Genomic DNA, 25,015 nt, shown 5'->3' on the forward strand with positions numbered 1-25,015 from the left:
TCTCTCCTGCATGTCTAGTTCCAAAGTAAGCCTCCCAGAGAGGCACCCAGCAGCTGGCAGGATCACAGCGATTATGCAAATGAGGAAGACAAGCAGAGGACTCCCCTGGCTGGAATCACTCAGTCAGGGGTTGCAGAGCTGAGAAGCACACTGGGGCAGACTCTGAACTTGGCTTTCTCAAGCCTTGTCACTCTTCCTGCAATCCTCTTGTCTGTTTTGAGGATAAAAGGGTTCTTCCTGAGTGAGTGAATTATAACCTGCTGCTTTTAAAGATTGTGTCAGAGGTGTGGCTAGGGTGTCTCCCAGAGTCCACCACTTGTACTGTCTCTGGCCATCTTTTCAGTTAGGTCTTGTTCTTCTTGGCACCCAAAATTACATATAGATGGCATGGTCTGGGACTGAGAGACAGTCCTATGGAGTGGATGCTACCTGAGCATGGACAGTCTTCTCTCAGGCATGCTGAGACAGGCCTTCCCAAATCTGAGAATCCACCTTAAGGCTGGTGGGGACCCTCAGCAAAAACTCTCCACATGGCTTCATGTTCTCATGGCCTCATCTCATGGCCTCACAGCCTCATGGCCTCATGACCTCATAGCTTCATGGCTTCATGGCTTCTCTCACCATCTGCTGACCCTCAAGAGATCCTCAGAAGAGGTTAGGATGAAGTCGGGGGTGAAATGGAAACTGTTGGGATAGCTTTGCTTCATATCCCCCACATCCCCTCTAGACCCACGGAGCTCCATTCAAAGCCTCTGGAGACTTTTAAAGCTCTCATCTTGAACTGGGATGGAGCTGGAACTCTTCTGCTTTCAGTGTTAGTGGCCTCCACAGTTCAGCCTTCCTCTGGCCATTCAGGTTAGCTTGGCTCTTTCCCACAGCTGACTGGACCAGTCAGCACTTGAAACATTGTGACCACTGCATGATGTTATTCAGTGGGATTAAAAGGAGGCCGCTATCCACTTCTTGCCCAGTCTCTGTTGTAAACCCAGTTACAGAAGGCTGTGGGTCAAGACTCAGGGGTGTGGCATCTGGGGGAAAGAACAAACTGCAGTGAAAGAAGAAGAGAGGGAAGTTCCAAAAGGCCCACCTACAAATATTTTCTACATACCACAATGTATGTGTCTTGTCATAACTCATGGTAAACAAACCATGTATGTTGTGACTTTCTGTACATTGATTGTTGATAGGTGTTTAAAATACATGTTGTCAGCCACATATCACCATATGTATCTATTAACTCCTAACATTCTGGCCCTCCCCAGGCCTACCTACCTGTGCCTATTCAGAAAATGAGTTCCAAGCTGTTTTCTAAATCTTCGTTTCCTTTTTTTTCTTCTTCTTCTTCTTTCAGTTTTCCAAAGAAAATAGACCAAAACTTTCTTCTTGAGAAGAAACGAACCTGTTGTTGGCAGAGGGTGAGTGAACTTTTAAATGTACCATCTGTTTGGTGTTTGATGCCACAAGCCCTGAGATCAAGCATTTGATAAGTGGTCTCAAGCTGGAGTCAAGACACTCTTTCTGCCCTCTACCTCATTTCCCTGGGCCACTCCTAAAAAAGAAGGTTTTGCTCAGAGACTTTTCTCCACATTTCTTGCTGTCCCCACATCTCCTCTCCTGAGCTGCCCTTGTGGCTGATATCTTCTTGTCCAGCTTGCAGAGAGACCAACAGTGAGAGCATGTTTCCTTCCATGACTGGTGCACAGAGATAAGCCTGTGGGCAGGGAGAGACTCTCTGTCTAGTTCACATGGTTGTGTCTCGTGAGTGCTATAAGAAAGGGCAATTGGTTATGAACAGTCTGTGGTACCTCCCAGGCTATCTGGGAAAGTCCCTGTGTGCAGATGTGATAGCTGGGGGCCGGCAGGCTCCAAGAGACCTGTGACATCATAGACAGAAGCAGAGCCAGGGGCGTGAGAACAGCATTTGACTCTTAGCTGTGTGGTTCTGTGGATAGATTATTGCTTTTACCTCGCAGTTTATTTCCAAGGGGATAAATTAATTTGTATAATTCAACTGATATAAAGTACCAGAAAGGTAATAATAATAGCCTGTTACCCTAAGGTAAATGCTAAAGTAGTGCTGTTTGGCTTTGTAGTTGTTAGGCTACCAAGAAGGGTTGACAGAGTAGGTGTGCCCAGAAACCATCTGATGTAGTTGTCAATGGCAGGGGTATATGTTGCATGACTCTGCCCAGGAAGGTGTAAACAAATAGCCATTCATCTCAGAGAGGGCAGCAGTGGCACAGCAAAGAATGGAATCCACACACACAAGCTTAGTCCACACAAGCTTAGTGGACTAGAGAGTTTCCCAGAATAGAGGAAGGCAGAGACGGGGATACTTTGCAGGAACACGGGTGAGTCTACAACTCGTATCATCCAAAAGCCATTCCAGCATGGGTGAAATTCAAGCATTCCCTGCTTGCAGGGAGTGTAGAAGTGCCTGGGAAGTCTCTCGTCACTCAGCAGTTGCTTACTGCTGATATAATCTCATAAAGGGGCCTGTGAGTTCTGTAAGTTTAGTGAGCTTCCTGAGTCCCTGGGTTTCCTTCCCTTTTGGAGAGGGGGGATATCTGAACTCAGACTGAATAACTGCACAATTGTATATGTTCTTTTACGTTCTTTCCAAACCAGTGCTTTGGCAATGCATGTTGTCACAGGCAGAGAGTAGGCAACACATGTGTTTTGCAGTGAGGAGCCAGCATGAGGCAGCTGACTAGATCATATTTACAGTCAGTAAGCAGAGAGAGGAATGACATTGCTCTGCTCACTCGCTTTATTCAGTCTGGGAGCCCAGCATATTAAACAGTGCTGCCTGCATTCTAGTGGGCCTTCCCTATTCCATTAAACCTTTCTGGAAATATCCTCCAGAATACATTCAGAGGTGTGCCTCCTAGTTGATTCGAAATCCCGTCAAGTTGAAAATCAATACATATTCCTAGAAATTGTGCACACGCGTTATGATATTTTACATAATTAATTCCCCCAAATGCCAAGGGCAAACTACTGATTGACTCCAGCATGGAGCAAGTTGTTTACAGCTACACTTTATGGGCTCTGGGGAGTCCTGCTTGCCTCTTTCTACAGTTGTTCATTTGGATTTTTGGCCTTAGATCCTTGTCTACAACTTCATTCTTTACCCAAAGAATAATACAGTGTAGATATAGAGTTTGCCATTCCCCTCTTAGTGGTCTCTTGGGTTTAGTCTAGTCAAAATCCTGACTCTACAAAGGCCTTTGGGTCTTGTGGAGGACAACATACCTTCATGTCCACATCATTCGTGTGTGTGTGTGTGTGTGTGTAATGCTTGCAGCAGCCATTGTATCCTGGGCAGACCCAGGATTACGGTAATGCCTCCTTCATTTTCCTGCCTATCTCCCTCTGCCTTTTGCTTTCCTGGGGCCTTTGATAATACAGGGAATCTGCACTTTGTCTGTTAGCACTTGCCTGTGTTCTTACCCAGTCTGCAGCTGGAGAAGGAGGAAGGTAATGCCTGTAATTTCATCTTGAGCAGAACTGAGAACCTCCCAGCCTTAGCACTTGAGAGAGAGTAGGTAATTTGTGCTTTACCTTGTCTCTGCGGCAGGATAGTTCTGTCATGGTGACTTGAGGAGGACTGAGATCCCTGAATATTGTAGTCAGCTCCTTCTAGCTGAAAGGGAGGTAGTGACAGGAAGCCGTGGGATAGCCAGGGAGGCAGAGAGCTTGTGTTACACACTGTGGACCTGTGTGAGGGGCACAGTAGAGCTCCAAAAGGAAATAATGGTACCCATTTCTCTCCTTCCAGAAGCTCCATCCAGAGGCACAAATCCTAACCAAAGTTGTATCATTGCTCTGCCCTTGGAGATTTTCCATGTCTCCTGTCTTCTCTGTCTTTTACATATGCCGGGAACACTCTGGTTTAAGTTGCCTTTCCCTACAAACTCTAGAACCCACAGGGTCTCATACTCTAGTCCAAGCTGGCCCACAATTTACTGTGTAACTGTCATAGTTTCTCTTCCCATTGCCGTGATAAAATACTCTGGCAAAAGCAGCCTAAAGAAGACAGGGTTTGTTTTAGCTCACAGTTCAAAATGCAAATGTCCCTAATGGCAGTGAAGCCTAGGTGTCACGTGCTCGAGGGAGCTGATCACGTTACATCTGCAAGGGGAGAGAGAGGTCCATGAATGCATGCAGAGATGCATTATGACAATATGCGGGCTGCCATTGCTTTTGCAGTGGTTCTCAACCTGTGGGTCGTGACCCCTTCAGGAGGTCAAAGTACTGGTTCACAGTTTCACAAGGGTTGCATATCAGATATTCTGCATGTCAGATATTTATATTACAGTTCATAACAGTAGAAAATACAGTTATAGAGTAGCAATGAAAACAATTTTATGGTTGGGGAGGCGGGGTGTCACCACAACATGAGGAACTAACTGTATTAAAGAATCACAGCATTAGGAAGGTTGAGAACCACTGGCTTTATACTATCCCAGATTCTCTGCCCAAGGACTAGTCCTGTCCACAGTCAGAATGGATCTTCCCACATCAATTAATATAATTGATATTAACCTGCAGTAGCACAGGTTGACTTTAAACTTGAGATGTCCCGTATTAGCCTCCCAGAGGCTGGGATTGCGGCTGAGTGCCACCACCACTAACCTCTGGAAGCATTTTCAAAACTTCTTTGTTACCCACTGAGCATCTATCCTGCATTTCTTCTTTTGATTAGTACTAGGGGGTCGGGAGGGAGGTCTGGACATCTGTCTAGGCAGAGAGGAAGCCATTTAATATTAGAATCAGTAACCACTTCTTCCCCCACTCCCACACACCTTCTCTCTGAATCTCCCTTCATTCCCAGAGCTAAGCAGAGGGGGTAGTACCTATGCCACGCTGTTGGTTGCTGATGGTGTCACAATCTCATCCTGGCCCCCAAGGACTGTGACATATGTGTGTAAATAGATTCAAGTATTCTTTTATATCTTTTAAAGAAAAGGCACATTTAAGGAAGTCTCGGTGTATAGTTTTTAAATGTAGCTATAAAGTCACAAAGAGGGGTGTCCAAAGACTATCCTCCCCCCACTGTGGATATTGACCATGAGCCCCGTGCCAGGTTTCACACTAGGACAAAGATAAACTTTTTGCCTACCCTCATCTCCCTCCATCACTGTCACATCAGTTGCCTTTGGGGCCAAACCTCTCAGTCTAGCAATTATCTTTGGAGCCGTTAAATCAGAGATTTGAAGGGGGGGGGGGTGGTCATTAAAGTGACAGGTTTGATAGATTAGGGTAGTGATTCCTAATTTTGTTTTGAGGTCTGTTGGGGAAGGAGGAGAAGGTTTTTATGTGAAGACTTTTATCTTAAAAGAGTTGAGAGTTCTCTTTCCATGTTCTGAGCCAATGGGGGAAAAAAGGCAAAAGCAGAATGCAGGTGGAAGCCAGGATTCTTACGATACTACTACAGTTATTGAGTAAGAGCCAAATGGATTTACCACCTCCCTGGTGCCCTTAGTTCCTGAGTGCAGCCCTTGGTAGTCATAACTGGAGCCATTTTGAGTTTGCAGAGCCCTGTCTATGGGAAGGAGAAAGAGGTCAACGTTTACCTTGATTATTCCTACCCAGAAGAATCTGCTTTTCACCCAGAGGAGGGTGAGGCCACATTTCTATTCAGGCCTAGCCAGATAGCTCACTTCCCATCCTGGAGAAGGGAAAGGCAGAACAAAGAGCCAGGGAAGCCTAAAAGACAGGGGTATGTGATGCTTCTGCTTCGATACACGGTTTCCCTCTGCTTCCCCATCAAGGCAGACTGACCTCCCAGCTCGGTCCTACCACCTCATCCAGTCCCATAGCTCTTGTGTTTGCTGTGTTTCTTTAGGGGACTGGTTAGTCACCTCTACTCAGTGGACACAAAAAGCCTTGTCAGTCCTGTTGTCTCCCGTAGCTCAGTATTCAAAGCTGTGCCAAGTCAACAACAGGCGGTTGTGTATATGCAAAGCTCACTCCTGAATCTGGGGGGGGGGGGGGGCAATTCAGGGAGAGGAGGGAGAGAGTTAGAGGGTAAAGAGTACTCTGAAAGTTAAAGCCAAGGTCACAGCCCCCAAGACGCCCTAGCCTAGCTGAAGAGGCAAGGTATGATTACAGGTAATATTAAAGGAATGAAAAGGAATGAAAGGCAGTCGGTTGCAGAAGTGACACTAGGTATTCTTCACAGACTCGTTGCCAAACGGATGACAATAGAGCAAATGGAAGCTATTGTATTAGTCAGGGAAGGATACAGGTTTGTGTCAGAAACAGTCAATCCTAAACTCCTGGTGGCTTCACAAAATAAAGGCTTACTCCTTGCTCATGCCGTGTCACCTACGTGGTATCTCTCTTAGATGGGTGTCTTCCAAGCATACCTCTGCAGCTCTTCTGACCATCTGCAGCTCTCTTTATGATCACAGGAAAGGGAAGGAAACTAGAAGCTTGCTTCCACAGTTAAATGCTTCAAAGGTAGAGCGTGGAAAGTTCCCGCATCACCCACTGTGTTCTGATCATTGAGTTTTGATTTGGAGACAACTCACTGTGTCCCAGTCCTGGCCTCTGGCACACAGTAGGTACTCAAGTGATATGTGAAAGGTGACAGAATGGATAGACATAAGAGTAGGTTGACACTCATTTCTGGAAGAATCATAGCAGTTGTGGGCTTGGTAAATGGCTGAAGCACCAATATAATTTATAAAACTAAGGCTATGACTGGTTAATTACTATACTGGTTTGAATAGATTTGGCCTCCATAGATTCATGCATCTGAATGCTTGGCCCACAAGGTGTGTCCTTGTTAGAATAGGTGTGGCTTTGTTGGAGGAAAAGTGTCACTGTGGGGATGGGCTTTGAAGTCCTATGCTTAAGCTCCGCCCAGGGCAGAAGAGTCAGTGTCTCCTGACTGCCTTCAGATCAAGAAGTAGAACTCTTAGCTTCTCCAGCACCATGTCTGCCTGGATGATGCCATGCTTCCTGCCATGATGATAATGCACTGACCCTCCGAAACTGTAAGCCGGCCCCAATTAAATGTTGTCTTTTATAAAAGTTGCCTTGGTCATGGTGTCTCTTCCCAGCAATGGAAACCCTAACTAAGACAATTAGCCATGGTGACTAGTTAATCATAAGGACACAGGAAGATCAAATACAAGTTAGTTTGCAGCTGAGCTCTTTATAAAAGACTAGGCTTCCATACTCTCTACTTGGTCACATTACTGTCTAAATATCTCAAGACTCAACTAGTCATGCTATGTGGTTTCAGCTTCTCTTTCTAGCCTCGTGACTTCTGAGGGAGGTAGAAATCATCCTCCTTTCAGAAATTCGATTCACTGAGGTTAGGTTGTCCAGAATGTTCTCATGATTCCATTCACCCTGTACCATCTCCTCCATTGTTAGGTCCTCTGACACCTGCACATGCATCCCGAGGACCTGGGGGTAGGCAGTATTAAGCTCCAGTTCCTTAGCAAGAACCTTCTGGAAGAGTCCATGTTTGTGGAGAGCAATGCTTGAGTCAGCATAGACAATGTAAAGTTCCTGGAGAGAAAGGAATACACTATACTGGATACAATGTGCCTGCAGGCTCTGCCAGCCTCCCCATAGCTGCCTCTTTACGGGTCTTCATCTCGACCTTTGTAGCATCCTTCATTTATAAACAAACAAGCAAATAAGGAACTGGGATTAGGAGATGGTTCAGTGGAATTATTTAATTTTTAAGCATGAGGATCAGAGCACAGATTCCCAGAACCCATGTGACTGTCAGGTGGCTATGGTGGTCCACCTGTAATTCTAGCACTCCGAAGGTTGAGACTGGAGATCCTTAAAGTAAACTGGTAGAGTGTACTACCTTTATCTATAATCTGAGTCAAGAGCTCCTGCCTCAATGAATAAAGTGGCCATCAATGGAGAGGAACCACTAACATCAACCTCCATGCCCAGGTGCACAAGTCCACCCACCCATGTGGTGCATATCCATGTGAGCATGCACCATCATAGCACACAAACACATGAGAGAAAAGTGATGAACTAGATAATTATTCTTTCAAATTCTATGAGCCACTCTATCAAATTAATCAAACACAAGGGGGTGGAGGAACCCCCATTATAGCTGGATAATCAATACCACAAGTAAAATGACTTACAGTTTATAATTGGTGTGTGGAGTGGGAGAGTGGGTAGAGGGTAGTCTTGGGACCTGAGTTTAGTTTCTTTCCCCCTACATCTTGAGACTAGGAAAACTTGCTTACTCATTTTTGCTCTGTGGAAAGTGGTGATGGAAAGGTGTTGCTCCTTCTCTGCTCTCACTGTTTGAAGGGGACAGGGCAGTGGGGAAAGCCTGATTTGAGAATCACTGGGAGACTTTTTAGTAGGCTGGTGATATAACCAATCTCTGGGAGCCCATGACCTTGAGGTGGTGGAAAAATGAGAGACAGAGCCAGTCTGAGAAGGCTGCTGTCATCCTGACAATTTGAGTTACTGAAAACCTCTGTGGACAATGACATGATGAGGAGTGACTGCAAAGTGTCCCTTGATCAAAATGGGGTATCTGTTTGCACACAAACGAGGGAAAGCTAGGAATGGGAAAGAACCATACTCTTAATTCCTGCATAGCAGTCAACTATCATGGGTTTATTTTTGAGATTATTTTTAGTAACAGTGTCACTTGTACTTGAGGCTTCTCTAGAAAAAATCTGGAAATACCCTTGGACTGAGTCAGGCCTCACCCTTAGTGTTTTTATTTACCCTTTCCTTCTAAATTTCCTAAGGTTTAAGATCAAACTTGGTCTATGATATGTATGTGTAGGTGTGCACATGCATGTGTGTGATCATGCACATGTTTGTGCATGTGTATCTATATACATGTGTGTGCATGTAATGTGTGCATCTACATCTTTGTGGGAGACCAAAGGTCTAAGTCAGTGACTTCTCCAACTTCTCTCCATCTTATTTTGGGGGGACAAGATCTCTCACCCAACCTGGAACTCACTGATTTGGCTAGATTGGGACGACCACCAAACCCCAGTCATCCTTCTGTTCCCACTTCCCAAAAAACTCAAGTTATAGGCACACAGTGTTTGTAATGAGGAGCCAGACGCAAGTCCCTATGCTCACATAGCAAACAGCTTACCAGCTGGGCTGTTCCCAGCTCCTTAGTTCCTGTACTCTAGGGCCTAAAGTCAGATTTTATGCTAGCAGCAGAATTGTCTCAAGTTTTAGCTCCATTCTGGTAGAGATAAGAAGGCTTGGCTGAGAGTGGGGAATTAAAACCCCAGAGGTTCTTGAGTCTGCACACCAGTCAGAGAGCCTTCTGTTCACCACTAGGAGATCTGTCCAACTCTCAAGCCTCTTGTCAGCTGTGACCTCCCTGTGGCTCTGGGTAATGAGTTGGCAGTATCTTGCTAGTTGGTAAAAATCTTACAAACCAGAAATCTTTTCCCCTTTAGCTCCAGAAGGCATTGTGCACTGCAGCCTTTTGAGTTTGACAAGTTGGAGCCAGTTTTGATCAGGGGGAAAGGATAAAGAACGGTGTCATTGGTGGATGAGAAGAGGAATGGATAATAGTCTCAGTTTTCCCTCTGAAGCTGACTAGTGGTGTCACTGTTACAGACATCTCTTTCTTGTGGCAAAGAACAGTCTGATGAGAGAGGCCAAAGATGTACATGTCACAAAGGGGTGACAGCAAATGCCCGGGCTCCCATTCTAAATGTGTGTGTCCCAAAGTCTCTCTGCCCTGAATCCGGGAGACAGTATGAGAGAAAGGACTGGAAAGAGCCGTCCTTACATTGCTGCCTTCCCTCTCTTCCTATGTGGGGTATGAAGGAGGTGTCTTAGGACAGCTGGAAGCGACAGATGCCCTGAGATCTTCATCTCTTGCCTGCTAATTTACTTGGTTTTGTCATTGGCCAGACCTCCCACCCGGTGCTTGCTCTGTCTGCTGTTGTCTGTGAAGACTGTTCTTCAAGCATGGCGAAGCATGCATCCTTCTTGATGTGGAAGAGGAGCGGCACTGTTGGTTGTTTCAGTCCCTCCACATACCCATAATACCACTTGACTGGTGTGAGTGTGTGTGTGTGTGTGTGTGTGTGTGTGTGTATGTGTGTGTGTAATTCCTTTGAAACAACAAGATGTTTGGGGGACCTCTGTCTTTTCCGGAGGAGTAGGTGTATACTCGAACAGACAGGCGAAACTATTTATAGATTGTTAAGTATTGTGTGGAAGGAAGAGGTGGAAGCCAGCTTTAATGTTCTCTTCCCCTCTCCCTATAGGTTCTCACTAGTACTAGAGACATTAGGCATTTCAAATCTCGTGTGACGGCAATACTCTTTTGATGTACTTTGCCTAGAAATGAAAGCTAAAACAGGCTTTGGAGTAAACTTACCAAAGAATCGTAGGGGGTTTTGATCACTTCCCATTAGCATGAACATGAGTCTCTGTCCTGACAGGTTTTGTTTGAGGGAACATCCCCTGTTGAATAAGGCTACACATGTTTCTGGATGTTTCCTATGTCTTCTCAATTCAGGATCTGAAGGAGTCATGTGTGGAGGAATTTCCCATGCCCTAAATGTTTTTCCATCCATTGCCCAAATTTAAAAAACAAAACAAACAAACAAACAAACAAACCTGTTCTAAGAAAAAAAAAAAGAATCGAACAGATACTTCCCTTAGAAGGCCTTTGGCTTCAACAGCAAGTCCTGAGCAAGATGCTTACCCACATCTTGACCTGTGTAATCCTTGGTCAAGAAAACCCCTTGAATGTAAGAAGCCCACGTCACCATAGCCACTCATAAATTTCTAGGGGATGCTACTTTCCTGGTCCTGGTCAGAGGGTGACAGGGACAGACAGAGGACTTAATGCTACCCCCACTGCCTTTAAAATATAGGAAGCTGCTTCTGACTCTGCCTCTCACACAAGAGGCAGGAGACTGCTTCTTGCATGACTGCTTCTTGCTCTCAGCATCTCAAAATGCACCCAAATCTGTGGATTGAGCTCTCTGCAAAACCAGACCAGACTGCCAGGTACCCACAACTCAGCCCATTCTGTTTCATTTTGCTTTTTGATGGCTTGAAAGAATAAGGAGCTTGCATTCCAAAATCTTCAAAGAGAATCTCCTGTCTAGGATTTGCAAACACGTGTTCTGTTTATTTGTTTTTCATTTACTATTTGAAAAATGGGTATGCCGACATTACCTTGGGAGCGCAGATTTCCTGGCAGGGAGGGCACAGGAAGCAGCACAATGACTTTGCTTTTAATTTGAAATGCATTTCTCTCTTTGAGGGGTGATCTAAGAGGTGTCTGTTTCCACATCCATTTCTGTGATTATAGTTAATCCTATGGCTCCAAGTCATGGGAGCAAATGGTCTGTCTTCTGGCAGAGTTATTAACAGACCCTTAGACATGATATTTTATGAGGAAGTGGGGATTTGGCTTTGAAGATCCTCACAGTGAGGCTGAGATGGGGGCATTCAGCTTGGCACCTGACTACCTAAGGGTGTCCTACCTCATTATTAACCACCCCCTCCCCAGAAAATTGCCAAGTTTAAGAGGCTGGGCAAGGGGAAATACTCAGGCAGGGTGGGATCAGAGCCTTGCCATTATCTGCTTAGGTGCAGAGGAAGCCAAGCCACCTGGCAAGTTACCTGGTTGCTAAGGCAACCACTAAAGGAGTGTTGTGACTTCGAACTGAGCATCAGGCTCTTTGTACTGATTCTCCTCAGCCCTAAACCCTAAATCTTAGTTCTTTCCAACATGGGGTCTATTTCTCCTGCTTCCTGAAGGGAATACCCTTCCTGAAGGGGGAAGAGGAATGCTGGTCTATTTGAATGTAGAACACTACCAGGCTATTCGGAGGAGGTTGCAAAAGCTTCAGTCCTGTTGTTTCTAGCTTGATGCTGAGGGAGGAAGGATAGTAAAAGCTGTAGACATCTGAATGGTCAGAATTGAGTGTGCTAAAGGAATTATCCCATGTGAACACCAGGTCTGCATATAATACCATAGTGTGGATTCTTCCTGAAACGTCTATGGAATTAAGCCATAAAGGAGCTTGTTTGTATCTTAGTGTAAGTCCCCAGCCTATGAGAGGCTAAAAACATGAGGTGGTTGCCCTTTCCCCTCGCAGGCATGGTGTCTTCTATTTGAATTACGGAGGTCAAGACCATTTGATTCACAAATTAATGTCCTCTGATGACCAGCTGTCTGTAGTGCCCTCTGAGGACTTTTGAACTTCTTCATATTTGCCTGTAATTATGCAGCCGCTTTACAGTAGAGTGTGTCTCGTATTGTGCCCGTGTTGCTAGTTCAGCCTGTGACGTATTTGTTATGTACGGATGGGGGGGGCTTCAGATGGAGCACTGGGGCCTTTGTAAACAAGTTGGGCATGGTGGTACAAGTTTGTAACCCCAGCACTAGGGAGGCAGAGACAGGTGGATCACTGGAGCTTGATAGCTGGCCAGCTTGACCTTCTTGGTAAGCTCCAGGCTAGTAAGAGATACACTTGGGAGGCAAAGGTAGGCAGACCTCTGTGAGTTTGAAGCCAGCCCGGTCTTCAAAGCAAGTTCAGAATATCCAGGGCTCTGTTATACAGAGAAAACCCTGTCTCGAAAAACAATAAAACAGCAAAAAAAGGTAGATGGGGCTAAAGAGATGGCCCAGCAAGTAAGAGTACATACCTTTCTTACAAAGGACCTCGCACCAGCCTTGAGCAGTTCACAACTACCTGTATTTCCAGGGGATCCGAAGTCCGCTCTGGTCTCCCCAGACACTTGCACCCATGTGCATATACTTTTACTTACACGCACACACACACACACACACACACCACATACACACTAAATAATCAGTGTTATACTTAAACTACTTGATTATACATACGTGCTTGGAACCATATGTATTCATTTTAGTAAGATCTCTTCATTTGCTTTCTTTCATATGAGGCAATTTAATCATGCCTTTATCTATAAAACCAGAATTGTTTTCATCTTTTGACCCTCTCTGAGGGTCATCCAAACCACATTCCAGAATTGTTGGAAGCACATTGCACTTTGAGTCAGCATCGGATGCTATTTGGAGAATTTTTCTTGAAAGCCGCCAGTGTCCATTCCTTTTATTTATTTCTGAGCTCTGTTAGTGTTGCACAGCTAGTGTGAGCGTGCATTTCAGAGACGGAGTCTGTAAGGAGGTTGGTCACTCCAGAGCATTAAGCCAAGCAGTATCACTAAGAATTTTTTCACCATGCCCACAATGAGCACTTCTTCATGCACCAGGCAACTCAACCACTGACTTAGTTGCTTTTAAAAGCCATCTTTAAAAATACCGTTTTATTTATAGTGACATCTAGTACTTGTGACTGTGAAAGTCAAACTCTCAAAAAATAATTACTAGGCAAGCGTATTTTCTTTCTTAAAGAAAAGTAAGCACCACCGTTGGGTGACTTTTTAAAGTATGTGAGACCTAATGGAGACAGTTTCAAGGTGATGTGCTTCCCATCGACAGTGATATGCTGGTCAAAGAAGAATGAATGCTTAAGAGAACAAGGAATCACAGGACAATCGTTACAAGATCTTCAAACATTAAGGAGACGTAGGCTTTTCTAACGGTTGCCTGTGGGAAATAAAAACCTTATGTTACCTTATCTTTGACTTGGGTATATATTAGCAAATGAACTTGTCTTGGGAGAAAAATATAAATAGCTACCTCTGTACATAAAGCCCTTCTACAGGATAACAGTAAGGAGCTGATTCTCCTTGCGTGTCTAAGAACTGGGCAAAAGGAAGTACAAGGGATCCTTTTCCTCTCTTAACATGATGTTAGAAGCTTTGGGTCCCAATCAGACTCACTGAACCACTGTTATCCGAGGAGTCTCCATAGAAACCCATGGTGATAATGCCCATTTGACATCTCTAACCTAGTATATACCAAATCGATTTACCGACATGAACTGATCAGTTCTCCTAACACTTTGGAAAATGACGTTAGTGTCTCTGAACGCATCACATAAATGGAGTCTGTGTTTTCCAGGGAATTCAAATGTCTTGACTATGATTAAACATGGGGTGAAGAGATGGGTTGAAGCAAAGATCACATTTTTCTGAAGTACTGTGTGGTGGCTGGATCTCCCCAAGGATGTCTTCTTTTCTGGGAACTAAAAATCAGGGAGGCGAGAGGACTCTTTGGCTTTGCTTATGCAAGCATATTAAATAGGGTCCCACTAGAAGAAAATAATTAGATTCCCTCCCCACCCCATGTGAGTCTTCTTTAAAATCCTTCCTTTGATTGAGTGTACAATAAGACAATGTGCTTGAAATAATGCCACCTGCTTTGTGTCACCAAGGCAAAGAGTCACAGCCTGTGGCTTTGTAGAAAACAGGTTCCCACTAGTAGATCAATCGCTGATGCTGTCCTAGGGATAGTTCATTTGGGGGACTTCCAGGGAGTGATTTCCCATTCCTGTGTAGCTCAGCTTCTGGGAAACTGCACGCCAAGATTCTCCACAAGTTCCCTGCTGAAGCCAAAATGCACTCAGCCTGGGCCTCCTTCCGTGTGAACAGAAGCTGGATGGAGTGAAATGGGTCATTGCAAAGAGAATTGTGTCTTGTGGGAGGAAATGGGACCGTGTGACATTCATTGTACGTAGTTCATCATTCCTCGGGTGTGTGGACACAGACGTTTCACAAATCATTTGGTTTAGCATGTGAAGCAATACAAGCATCACTCGTGTATTTAAAAGACAGAAGGGCTGAGGAGACAGCACAGATAATAATGGCTTGCCTTCCAGCACAAGGACCTGAGTTTGATCCCCGGGACTGGTGTGAGCAGAAACTAGGTGTTGTGATATACACTTAGAACCCCAACACCAGGAGGGCTAAGGTAGGTTGATTCCTGATGCTCACTAGCTGGTCAGCAAGGCCCACTTGGCAAGTTCTGGGTTTATAGAGAGGCCCTATCTTGGGAAATCAAGTTGGTTGGTAACAAAGGAGCAACACCCAAATTTCCCTTTGGCCTCCAAACTTAAAGTCACACGCATGCGCGCGCGCGCGCGCAAGCACACACACACACACACACACACACACATGTGCACACATACATGAACATATATGAATACACACATACACAAGATAGGTGGGACTGGCATGTATATCACTCCATAGTAGAGTGCTTACTGCACACACATAAGGTCCTGGTTCAATCACCACTACTGTAAAATAATAAATAAATAAATTAATAATAATAATAAACCAACATGTGCATGTTCTCAGTAACCTTATTGCAGCAACCCTAAATGTCTTATTTGCACATGGTTTCCTTAAACATACTATTGAGTAGGAACCTCCTAACCATACCCATGAGTCCCTCCTCACACAGTATTTCAGTAATTAATTCTGCAGAAATCATCAGCTAGAGTTTTTTTTTTCCAGGACTAAGACCACTTCTTTTTTAGAAGGCCTGTCTTGTGTTATTAATATATTAATCCCCCTCCTTTATCACAGGCAGCTGTCTCATGGCTGCATTTACCAATCTCTCTTTCTAGGCTGCCAGGCTTCTTAACCTCCTAAATAATGCCTATTATGCTTTCTTTCCCATATTAACTACTTAAAGCTTTGGATTGACATAATAGCCAAACCTGCAAACACAGTACTGGTGTCAAACCTCTCTGCCAGAAGCCCCCACCCACCCACAGGTACCTTTTCCTCTTAAAAAATGTGGTATATGGGGCTGGCTGTTTAGTTCAGATTAGTCAGGGCTATAGATATGGTGTTTATTACAGGCAAGGGCTTAAGTGATTCTATCCTGTGTGTGAGCAGGTAAGGCACAGAAGTTTATTTAGATTTGTTTAGTCATCTATATTATTTGAGATGAGGTCTCATGAAGCCCAGGCTTGATTTGAATTCTCTCTATAACAGGGGACCATCTTGAATTTCTGACCATCTTGTCTCTACCTCCCGGTCTTGGGAATACAATCATATGCTATCATCCCTGTTTTGCTGTGTGTGTGTGTGTGTGTGTGTGTGTGTGTTTTGCTGTGTGTGTGTGTGTGTGTGTGTGTGTGTGTGTGTGTGTGTGTGTGTGCCTGTGTGTTGTTGTGGTTGTAGAGGCTGTGTTGGCTGTTGCTGTTGTTGTTGTTGTCGTTGTTGTTCTGGTGTACAATGATGGAGATCAAACCAGGATTTTATACATGCTAGGCACACATTCTACCAACTGAACTACACGCTCAGCACCAAAACATTCAATGGAGTCTGGCTAAATTTGGCCCCCTTCTCAATGGTCTAGGCTTCTGGAGGGTGTCACATGCTGGTATGAATTAGGATGTGATTGTTTCAGTTGTAAAATAGAAGCAGAGCTTAAGTTATGGAACTCAAAGCAGGACCATTGGGCACAGGAGGAAGCAGGCTCTTCTGATCTATAGGATGCAACCAGCCACCCCCAGGTAGAATCTTCATCTACTCTCCTCTCTGAGGACTCCTGAGCTTCAGAACCACAGCAGTTCCCTGTTGGTCCAGGAAGGGGTGTCACAAACAGCCTGGTTTGATTTTTGCTTTTTTACCACTCTGTAATTTTGAACATGGATAAAGGTAGTAGAGAAATTTGGGGGAACAGTTTCTACTACACCCAGACCTGGTTGGTGTCCAGGTCATCTGCTTCCTTCCTTCTGCCTGCGCCTTTCCTTTCTTCAGAACAATTTTCAGGCCCTTTTAGTTCCTTTTCCTTCTTTGCTTTATGTTCGACTACAAGTAAGACTCCATCATCATGAGCAAGCTTAAGCACTATATGCAGGCTTCCTTGGTTTCTGGGGCTAGCAATTTTGATAAGCTACACTGAGCGTTTAATGATTAGTTTTCTACCATGGGGGCAGGGTATTACTGCTCTTTTATATATGTGTCATATATAAAATGAATCCTAGTTTCCACAGTGTTGAAATGAGCAAATCGTGTGGCCTCATATGCAGGCTGTATGTATAGCATTGGGAGTTGTTATGTGCCTTTTCCTGGGGAAACATGAACAAATGAATGTCCGTCCATCCACTCTAGACGGGCATCGTGAGCAGACCAAAGATACTCTTCCACCTGAGTCTAGCTTGTTGAAGCAGCAAGTCCACTGGGGTGAGTCACAGGACAAGAGACTCCTACCCACCCCAGCATAGGTAATGACTCCTGAGGACCACATCACTTCAGTCCCCGACATCATTCCCTAACAGCTTCAGCAAGAGTCTCCTCCCCCTCAAGATGATTGCCTGTTCATCTGTCTCTCTGGAGGAGATGGCTAAGTTCCCCAAAGTCCTTGTGAGCTTCCTTCCCATCTCACTCCAGGAGGGAACAGCCACATGCCAGTCAGGCTATTTCACACAAGTTTTGCTATTTAAAATGCAGTGCTTTCTGGGAAGCCCAGGCAATCCCAGGGCTCAAGGCTGACTTCTGGGGATCCACAGGGTTAGGGATCAGTGAGGGCTTTAGGAAAGTGACACTCTGAGCAACCCCAAGCTGGCAGCACACTGCTAAGTAAGTAGACAAGTTTCACTGACCGCCCCCCTCATTTTGACCACAGTTACATTTCTCAATAAAGAATGTCCAATTTTGGGGGTGGGTAATAGGCACAATATACACACCAGCTGGGAACAGGAGAAAGCAGTGTGGTCACCGCTCTCTGTGACTCTAAACTGCTTACCAGGAACAGCTTTTTAGATGGATGTATGTTCAAGAACTGGAGCTTCGCCAAATGCAGAGTCCTGGATTAGATAAGGATAATGGTTGTATACGATACTGTGAATGTATTTAGGGCCACTGAACTCCACACTTAACGTGGTTATGACAAAGCTTGGGAAATGACTCATTCCATAAAGTTCTTGTCACACAAGCAGGAGGACCAAGTATAATCCCCAGCACCCACCCAAAAAGCCAGGCACAATGGCATCCACTTGTAATCTTGGCAGAGTTGGGTCAAGCCAGCATAGCTCAAACAACAAACCCAGGGCTCAGTGAGATGCTGTCTCAAAAACTAAGGTGGGTACACACATCTGCACACACATGTATCCACACATGAAAATGTAAAGGAGTGAAAAATACTTAAGATAGTAAATGTGATATGTATGTGTGCACATGTATGTACAAGCACATGCATGTGTGTGTGTTTGTGTATACGTATATATCCTGAAGGTTTGCTAAAATTGCCTTGTCATGTCTTCTACTTATCTACATACATCTTCTAGTTGACTAATTTTATTCATTCCTTCATTTGTGTGTTTGTTCATGCATATAGATAAATATGGAGACCAAAATTAAACCTTGGTTGTCATTTTTCAGGAATCATCCACCTTGTTTTTCAGAGTCTCTCATTGCTTAGAGCTTCCCAAGTAGACTAGGCTGGCTGGCCAATGAGTCCCCAAGGATCTATCCACCTTGTTTCTGCCTCCCTAGCAGAGGTATTACACACATGTGCTACTATATCTGGCTTACATTATGTAAGTTCTGGGTATTGAACTCAGGTCCTTTTGCTTGTAAGATTATATCCATCGGGGTTAGTTTGGATGAAAGCCACATGAATGAGAATCACCACCCAGAAAAGAAGACTGAATTTAAATCAACATACTATGGAATTATTCATTGTCCAGCCATACAGAATTGTGGGATATCTTGGCATTTTTTAAGTAGAAGAGAGACAGGAAGTCTCAATTGTTGAGGGAAAGCATGTGGCAAAGTCTGGCCTATGCTGCTAATGGTCACTTCTCCATTGTTGCCTGAGTGTCATGAGTCTGAGGAAACACCAAACTTAGGGTCTTCTGAAATAAAGAATCAAGTCGTAGAGGAGGCTTTCACCTTGTGAGGGCACTATGTACCATATGAGAGGACTTTGCACTAGTTAAAAAAATGTTGAGTCAGCAAGGTGGCTTAGCAGGTACAAGTGTTTGCAGAATGCTGGCTGATGGCCTAAGTTCTATCCCTGGAGCTCATGGTGGAAGAAGAGAGCTGATCCCCCCTCCCAAACTCATCTTCTTACCTGTGCCATGTTACATTTGTTACAAGACTCACATAACACACACAACAATAAATAAAACATAGTATAAAAAGAAATATGGAGTGCACATAGAGGCAAGATAGGTCATACTCCCTAAGGTCCTAATGGTTTCTTGTTGCCCCCAGCATCCCTAAAGCTGACTTCTGAAGTAGCTGGCTATTGAATGAGGCTGTGAAGAGACAATGGTTTAGACACAATCAACAGCTACAACTTTACTTCCCTGTGTATTAGAGTTCTGCAAAGGATTTTGTTTAAAGGCGGGTTCTGGATTGAAACAATGTACATTTGAAAGTCCCTTCTGTTGACCACAAGGTTCATTTCCAATTATCACAGTAGGGGACAATCAGAGGAGTGTTTTAAAAGTCAACCTCCCAGAATGGGAAGCCGGCTCAGTTGGTATGAGTTTGGATTCCTAGCACTCAAGTAAGAAGCCAAGCATGGTGATGTGTGTACCTGTAATCCTAGCACTAGGGAAGTGGAAACAGGAGGAGCCCTAGAGCCTGCTGGCCAAATAGTCTACCTAATGGGTGAGTTCCATGTTCCGTGAGAGACTGTGTCTCAAAACATAAGGTGGAGAGAAATAGAGGGAGACATTTGACATTGACCTCTGACCTCTTTGTGCATGCACACACATGTAATCATGCATCTTTCTCTCTCTCTCCCCCCTTCATATGCACACACACAGAGACACACAGACACACACACACACACAAAATCAGTGGGTCTATATTCTATGTTCAAAGCAAGGGTTACATTTTATCTTATAATACATTGTATGTTAAGTCTTCAAAGAAATATGGAGTTGCACTCTGGGACTATGGTATACAGATATTTAGGAAAAATCATCAAAAGGGTTTATTTCAATATTATATTGCCTTATAACTCAAGAAGTAGTAGATATGTAAACTATATAATTTCTCTCAATCTCTTTCTTTCTCTCTCTTTTTTTTTCCCTACTTAACACTGAACTAAATTGATTTCTTTCCAGCTTTCTTGTCCATTTACAAGGCATCAGGATTTATTAGGTGCTGTCTTGGGCTTGGCTGACAATTCCAAGTCTATGTGCAGTATTGAAACTTCATGGAAAATAACAGTTAATTGTGCTTTTTCAATGTTTCAGATGATATTCTGGACAAGGTTTGTTTCTGTGTGGCCCGTAGCCAGAACCCTACTGTTTTTCAATTTGTTTAAGTGTAACAGTTTAGACAGCATATGTACACGTTGAGCTGAAGATAAAGGAGATGACTATTTTTAGCCTATTACAAAGAAAAACCACATTTCTCTTAAAATGTCTTGATATAAAGTAATTTGAACATGATTTTCTGTACAAATCACGTTCGGGAGATTGGCTGTCAAGTGTGGTTTTTTAAGTAGCACTCTTGAGGAACCGGGGAGACTTTGCAGAGTTAGAGACATTCTGAGAGATGGTTGAAGATGTCAGGTTTTAAACGGCACTTTAAGAAGTAGTTAACTTAAAAGTACGGCAATTGCGAGCGCACTGAGAACGGCTTTGAAGAGGAAAGTCTTGATACACTAGGAGAAAAGTTGACAGATCCTCTCCAGTTAGGAGACAAACAGTTACAACTCTCACAGGTGAACACTTGTCTCCTTTAACCCACTTCTGAGGGCAGCCTAAGCAAACCTCCAGTCACACTCCCCTGACTCCTGCCCCCACCCTGCTCTGAATCTTGCTGGCTGCTAATGGCTGATGCATAGAAACCTATCCAATTGCCTTATTTGGTGAGTCACAGACAACAGCCAATCATATGCCTCCACTCCATCACCACCATGCACTCCCCTCTGCATCACATTCTCTATCCTATCTCTCTACCCCATCACACCCCTCCATTCCACACTGGAAGGAAGATGGACCTCCGAAAGGATGGAGATGGAATTGTCCCTCAGCTGAGGGTAGTGTGTGTGTGTGTGTGTGTGTGTGTGTGTGTGTGTGTGTGTGTGTGTGTGTGTGCAAGCATGCACATTCCTTTCACTGGCTTGAAAGAAGAGGAACAAATGACTCCTTCCCAGTGTCTAATGCCACTGTTGATGTGTTCGGCAAGTTCTAACTTTAGTATTGGATAACAGTTTGTTAATACGCCTCTTGCTTTGAAAAGCAAGATTTGACCAGGTGGAAGTTGTGCCTTATTCTATTCTAGAACCTGCGCCTTTAAGTAGTGGGGCTTCTGGCTTTATATCTTTCAGTCTTGCCATTTCTCATTAATTAAGCTTCATAATGACATCTAGGCATTGGGCTGATTCATAAATAAGTCCAGTGATTGCTTCCTTGGTGTTTGCTATTTTTATACCATGATAAGATATTTTATAACCTGCTGTCCTAGTATTATCATATACCAAAAAGAGATCCCCCTTCCTCGGTATCTGAAAACCCTACCTCAGTTTTGTTATGGGAGTAATGCTATGTTTTTCTGAATTCAGATATTCCCTTGAAGCCCAGTGCTAGACATCAGTAGTGAATGTCAAGTTCCAATCCTCCCTGTGATAATAAGAGGAAATGGCAGACACTCTACAGGTGACCTCCTGCTGAGCTGGACTATCCTAGGTTCTTGGCATTAACTGTGGTATTTTTCCATTTACCAGGGGTTTCTCAGGGTGTAGCATCATTGTAAGCAAAGGAACGTCTTTGTACTTCGCAGCTCCTTTCCATAGAGTGGATGTCGGATGGATGATGTTGATGTGATGTTGGTCTGAGCACACATGGAAGGCTTGTACGTGAGTCAGTGGTACGCGACATTCAGGTTCCTCTGCCCTCTCAGTTTGTTTCCTCCTCTGTTATATGAAACTCATAAACTTGCTTTCACGAGGTTTGGGGGCACGTTGAATGAGAGTTGATACATTGAGTTCAAGTTTTGTGAGTTTTCAAATGCAAAGGTGTCTCTGTCTGCAGACAGTGTTCAACAAAGATAGCATCTCTGTCTAAGTGGGAGTCAAGGGCAAAAAGCCACTTACCTTTGAGAAAAATAGCAGACTTTGGCAACTGACTTCTCTGGATAATTCTCTACCTCTGTGTACATTAGACCCCTCCCCCCAGAGCCTTTTCAAAACTTCATCAGTTGGGCTGAACCATTTTCTCAACCTATTCAGGGGACTATAATGTGCTGCCAAGATTGTACACTGATGCTTTGGGAGTGTGGAGGAAACCTGGAACTCCGCAGCCTAAATTTTTTTTTTCCTAAAAGTTGAGACTTAGGCATCATACAATTTTATTTAATGTCTCATTTTCATACATGATGTTGTATGAATGGGATCATTGAGTTTTAATGAGAGACTATGAATGGGAGCGTACATGCATGTTTCAAGATATCTGAAGGGCGGGGGGAGCATGGGAGTTCACTGAAGGAGGAAGCACTGGAGCAAGGGAACTTAAGAACTAGGAAACAAAGCAAGTTCAAACTCCTTGTTGGTTTTGGAAACTGGTCCTTGTAAACAGACCACCCAAGTGTTGGTTGGCCTCTCTGAAAGTTCATGACTGGAGGATCATGGTTCTGAAGGATGGACTAGAGCTTAAAAATGTGAGGATAAAAATAACATTTATATATTCACTGTATGCTAAAGAGAAGCACTTTGCATCCAAACATAAGTTAAAGATAATTTTCTATTTATATGTATGTGTAAACATATCTATGCTTATATATGTGTGTGTCTGTGCACGTGCATGTAACGCATACAAAAGTTTTTCCTCAAGATCCAGGACTACAGTCACTCTCTACTCAAAATTGCTCTTACATCTCTTCAACAAATGGAATTGAGCCACTTGGAAAAGACACATGGTGTACTCATGTGAAAAGGCGTTGGAGCCTTACTTCGGCCGTATACAAAAAGTTTAAAGTAAATCAATAATTTAAATGTAAGATCTCAGACTGCAAAGAACCAGAGAAGGGGATAATTTGTGAACTTGGATTTGGCATGAGACTGTTACGATGCTTTGCACAAGAAACTAAAGTAAAAATCGAAAAAAATTATATAAATTCAAAGGACATAAGTCAAAAGGTAACCCGCAGACCCGAAAAAAATACATACAAAGCATGGTTTTGCTAAAAGTCAAGGTTGTATAACACAAGGAAAATTCCTGGAATTCCAAATATAATTATTATTATTATTATTATTATTCATCTGATGTATAATGGACGAAAACCTCCAATAGACCGTTTTTTTGTTTTTTTTTTTTTTTTTTTGTTTTGTTTTTGTTTTTTTTTTTTGAAGTAGTTACACTTTTGGTCCAGAATTCCACAAAAAGCTACTGAGTGTCATTAACATTTGAGGAAGTGCAAATTAAAACCATGCACTCAGTAAAGTGGTGATAGTAAGAAGAAAAAAAAGTAAGAAGCAAGGATGTGGATCAGTTGAAATCTTTATCTTCTATATTTTCTCTCTCTCTCTCTCTCTCTCTCTCTCTCTCTCTCTCTCTCTCTCTCTGTGTGTGTGTGTGTGTGTGTGTGTGTGTGTGTGTGTGTCTGTGTTTTGTTTTGCTGGTGTCTCATATAGTATAGTTCAGCTTTGAACTTCTGATCCCCTGATCTCTACCTGGTAAGTGCCACTTACAGGCATGTGACACTACACTCAATTTCCATGGTGCTGCAGGTTGAACTCAGGGCCTTGTGCATGCTGGACAAGCACTCTACTGAGCTAACAGCCTTAGTATCCCCAAACCTTCAATTATGAGAGTAAATCTGTTATCATATAGCCAGTGTGGGTAACAGTTTTGAAGTTTCTCACATAGTTAAAAATGTTATTGCCGTGTGACCCAAGAGCTCCATTCCTAAGTCTTATGCCTTCAAGGAATTGAAAACAGGTGACAAACAAGTGTACTTGAATGTTCATAAATATCAAAAGTAGAATTGACATAATTGTCTACCACTGATGAAAGATGCCAAAATATGGTATATTGAAACAATAAAATGTTATTCAGCCAAAACTGAAGTGAAATACTGTTATATAATGCAGTATGGATGAATCTTGAAATACCTGCTAAGAAAAAATGATAGTCATGGGACAGTACACACACACACACACACACACACACACACACACACACAAGCACTCTGCCAGTCACTATTGGCCACATAGTACATGTATTTGACAGGGTTTTTCAGAGAAACAGAACCAATAGAATGTGTCTATATTCTGAAAGGGCATTCAGGAGGTTGGCTTACAGGATCAAGGCTGAGTCCAACAAGGCCCATCTGCATATTGGAGAGACTGCAAAACTGGGAGTTGTCCAGTCAACACAGATGAACATCTCATCAGCCCCAATCTGGTAATGAAGGCCTGCAGATTCCCAGGCCATCTCTGGTCCATGTCCATGTTAGAGGTCAGATGAAGCAGGAGTCAGATGTCAGCAAACAGTGCTGGCAGCAACCGCAATAGACACACTCACCCAGCAAGAACCAGGCAACCCCAATTTTGCCTTGTGCCTCTTTCTGTTTGGGTCACCCGTTGAGAGGTGCCACACACTCTGAGGAAGCATTGCTTATTCTTAATTTATCTTTCCTGGAAGTACTTAGCTTCACAGACTCACCCAGTGCCATGCCTCTTCAATGGTTGCAGATATTGCAAAATTAACCAGATGAATCGCTGCAGTGCATGATTCTGTTTATGTGTAACTACCACAGGCTGCTCTGTATAGACCAGAGAGCAGGTTCAACAAATATTGCCAGTGTCTGAGAAGAGCGGGAATGGAGAAGGGCTATGTCATGGACTTGGGGATTTCATGGGGCGTGACCAAAGTCTTTGGATGTTAGACAATGGTGACCATTGCAGAGCATTGTAAATGCACTGAAAATAAGCAAATTGTATACTTTAAAAACGGTTTAAATGACCAATTTTATGAGAGTGAACTTGACCTGTTTTACCAGTTACTTATCTTGTGGCTATGACAAAATACCTTAGTGAAAGTGACTTAAGGAAGGACAGTTTATTTAGCCTTGCAGCTCCATCATGGTGGGGACATCTTAGTGGCAGGAGCTTGAGGCAGCTGGTCACATTGTGCCCACCATCAGG

At 43.7% G+C, this 25,015-nt stretch overlaps 1 protein-coding gene across 18 annotated transcripts in view; it reads left to right on the top strand.

Moving 5' to 3' along the window:
• Window positions 1–25,015, top strand: part of Atxn1 (ataxin 1) — a 410,394-nt gene that overhangs the window by 224,885 nt on the left and 160,494 nt on the right. For 14 of the 18 annotated variants that reach the window (XM_076939095.1, XM_076939097.1, XM_034510061.2 and 11 more), the window contains one exon: window positions 1,352–1,415. The exons of the other annotated variants lie outside the window; for them this stretch is intronic. The gene's annotated coding sequence lies outside the window, so the exon portion shown is untranslated. The remainder of the gene's footprint in view (window positions 1–1,351; window positions 1,416–25,015) is intronic. 18 annotated transcript variants of the gene reach the window in all.

Source organism: Arvicanthis niloticus, chromosome 8 (assembly GCF_011762505.2).
Source record: "Arvicanthis niloticus isolate mArvNil1 chromosome 8, mArvNil1.pat.X, whole genome shotgun sequence".
Lineage (NCBI taxonomy): Eukaryota > Metazoa > Chordata > Mammalia > Rodentia > Muridae > Arvicanthis > Arvicanthis niloticus.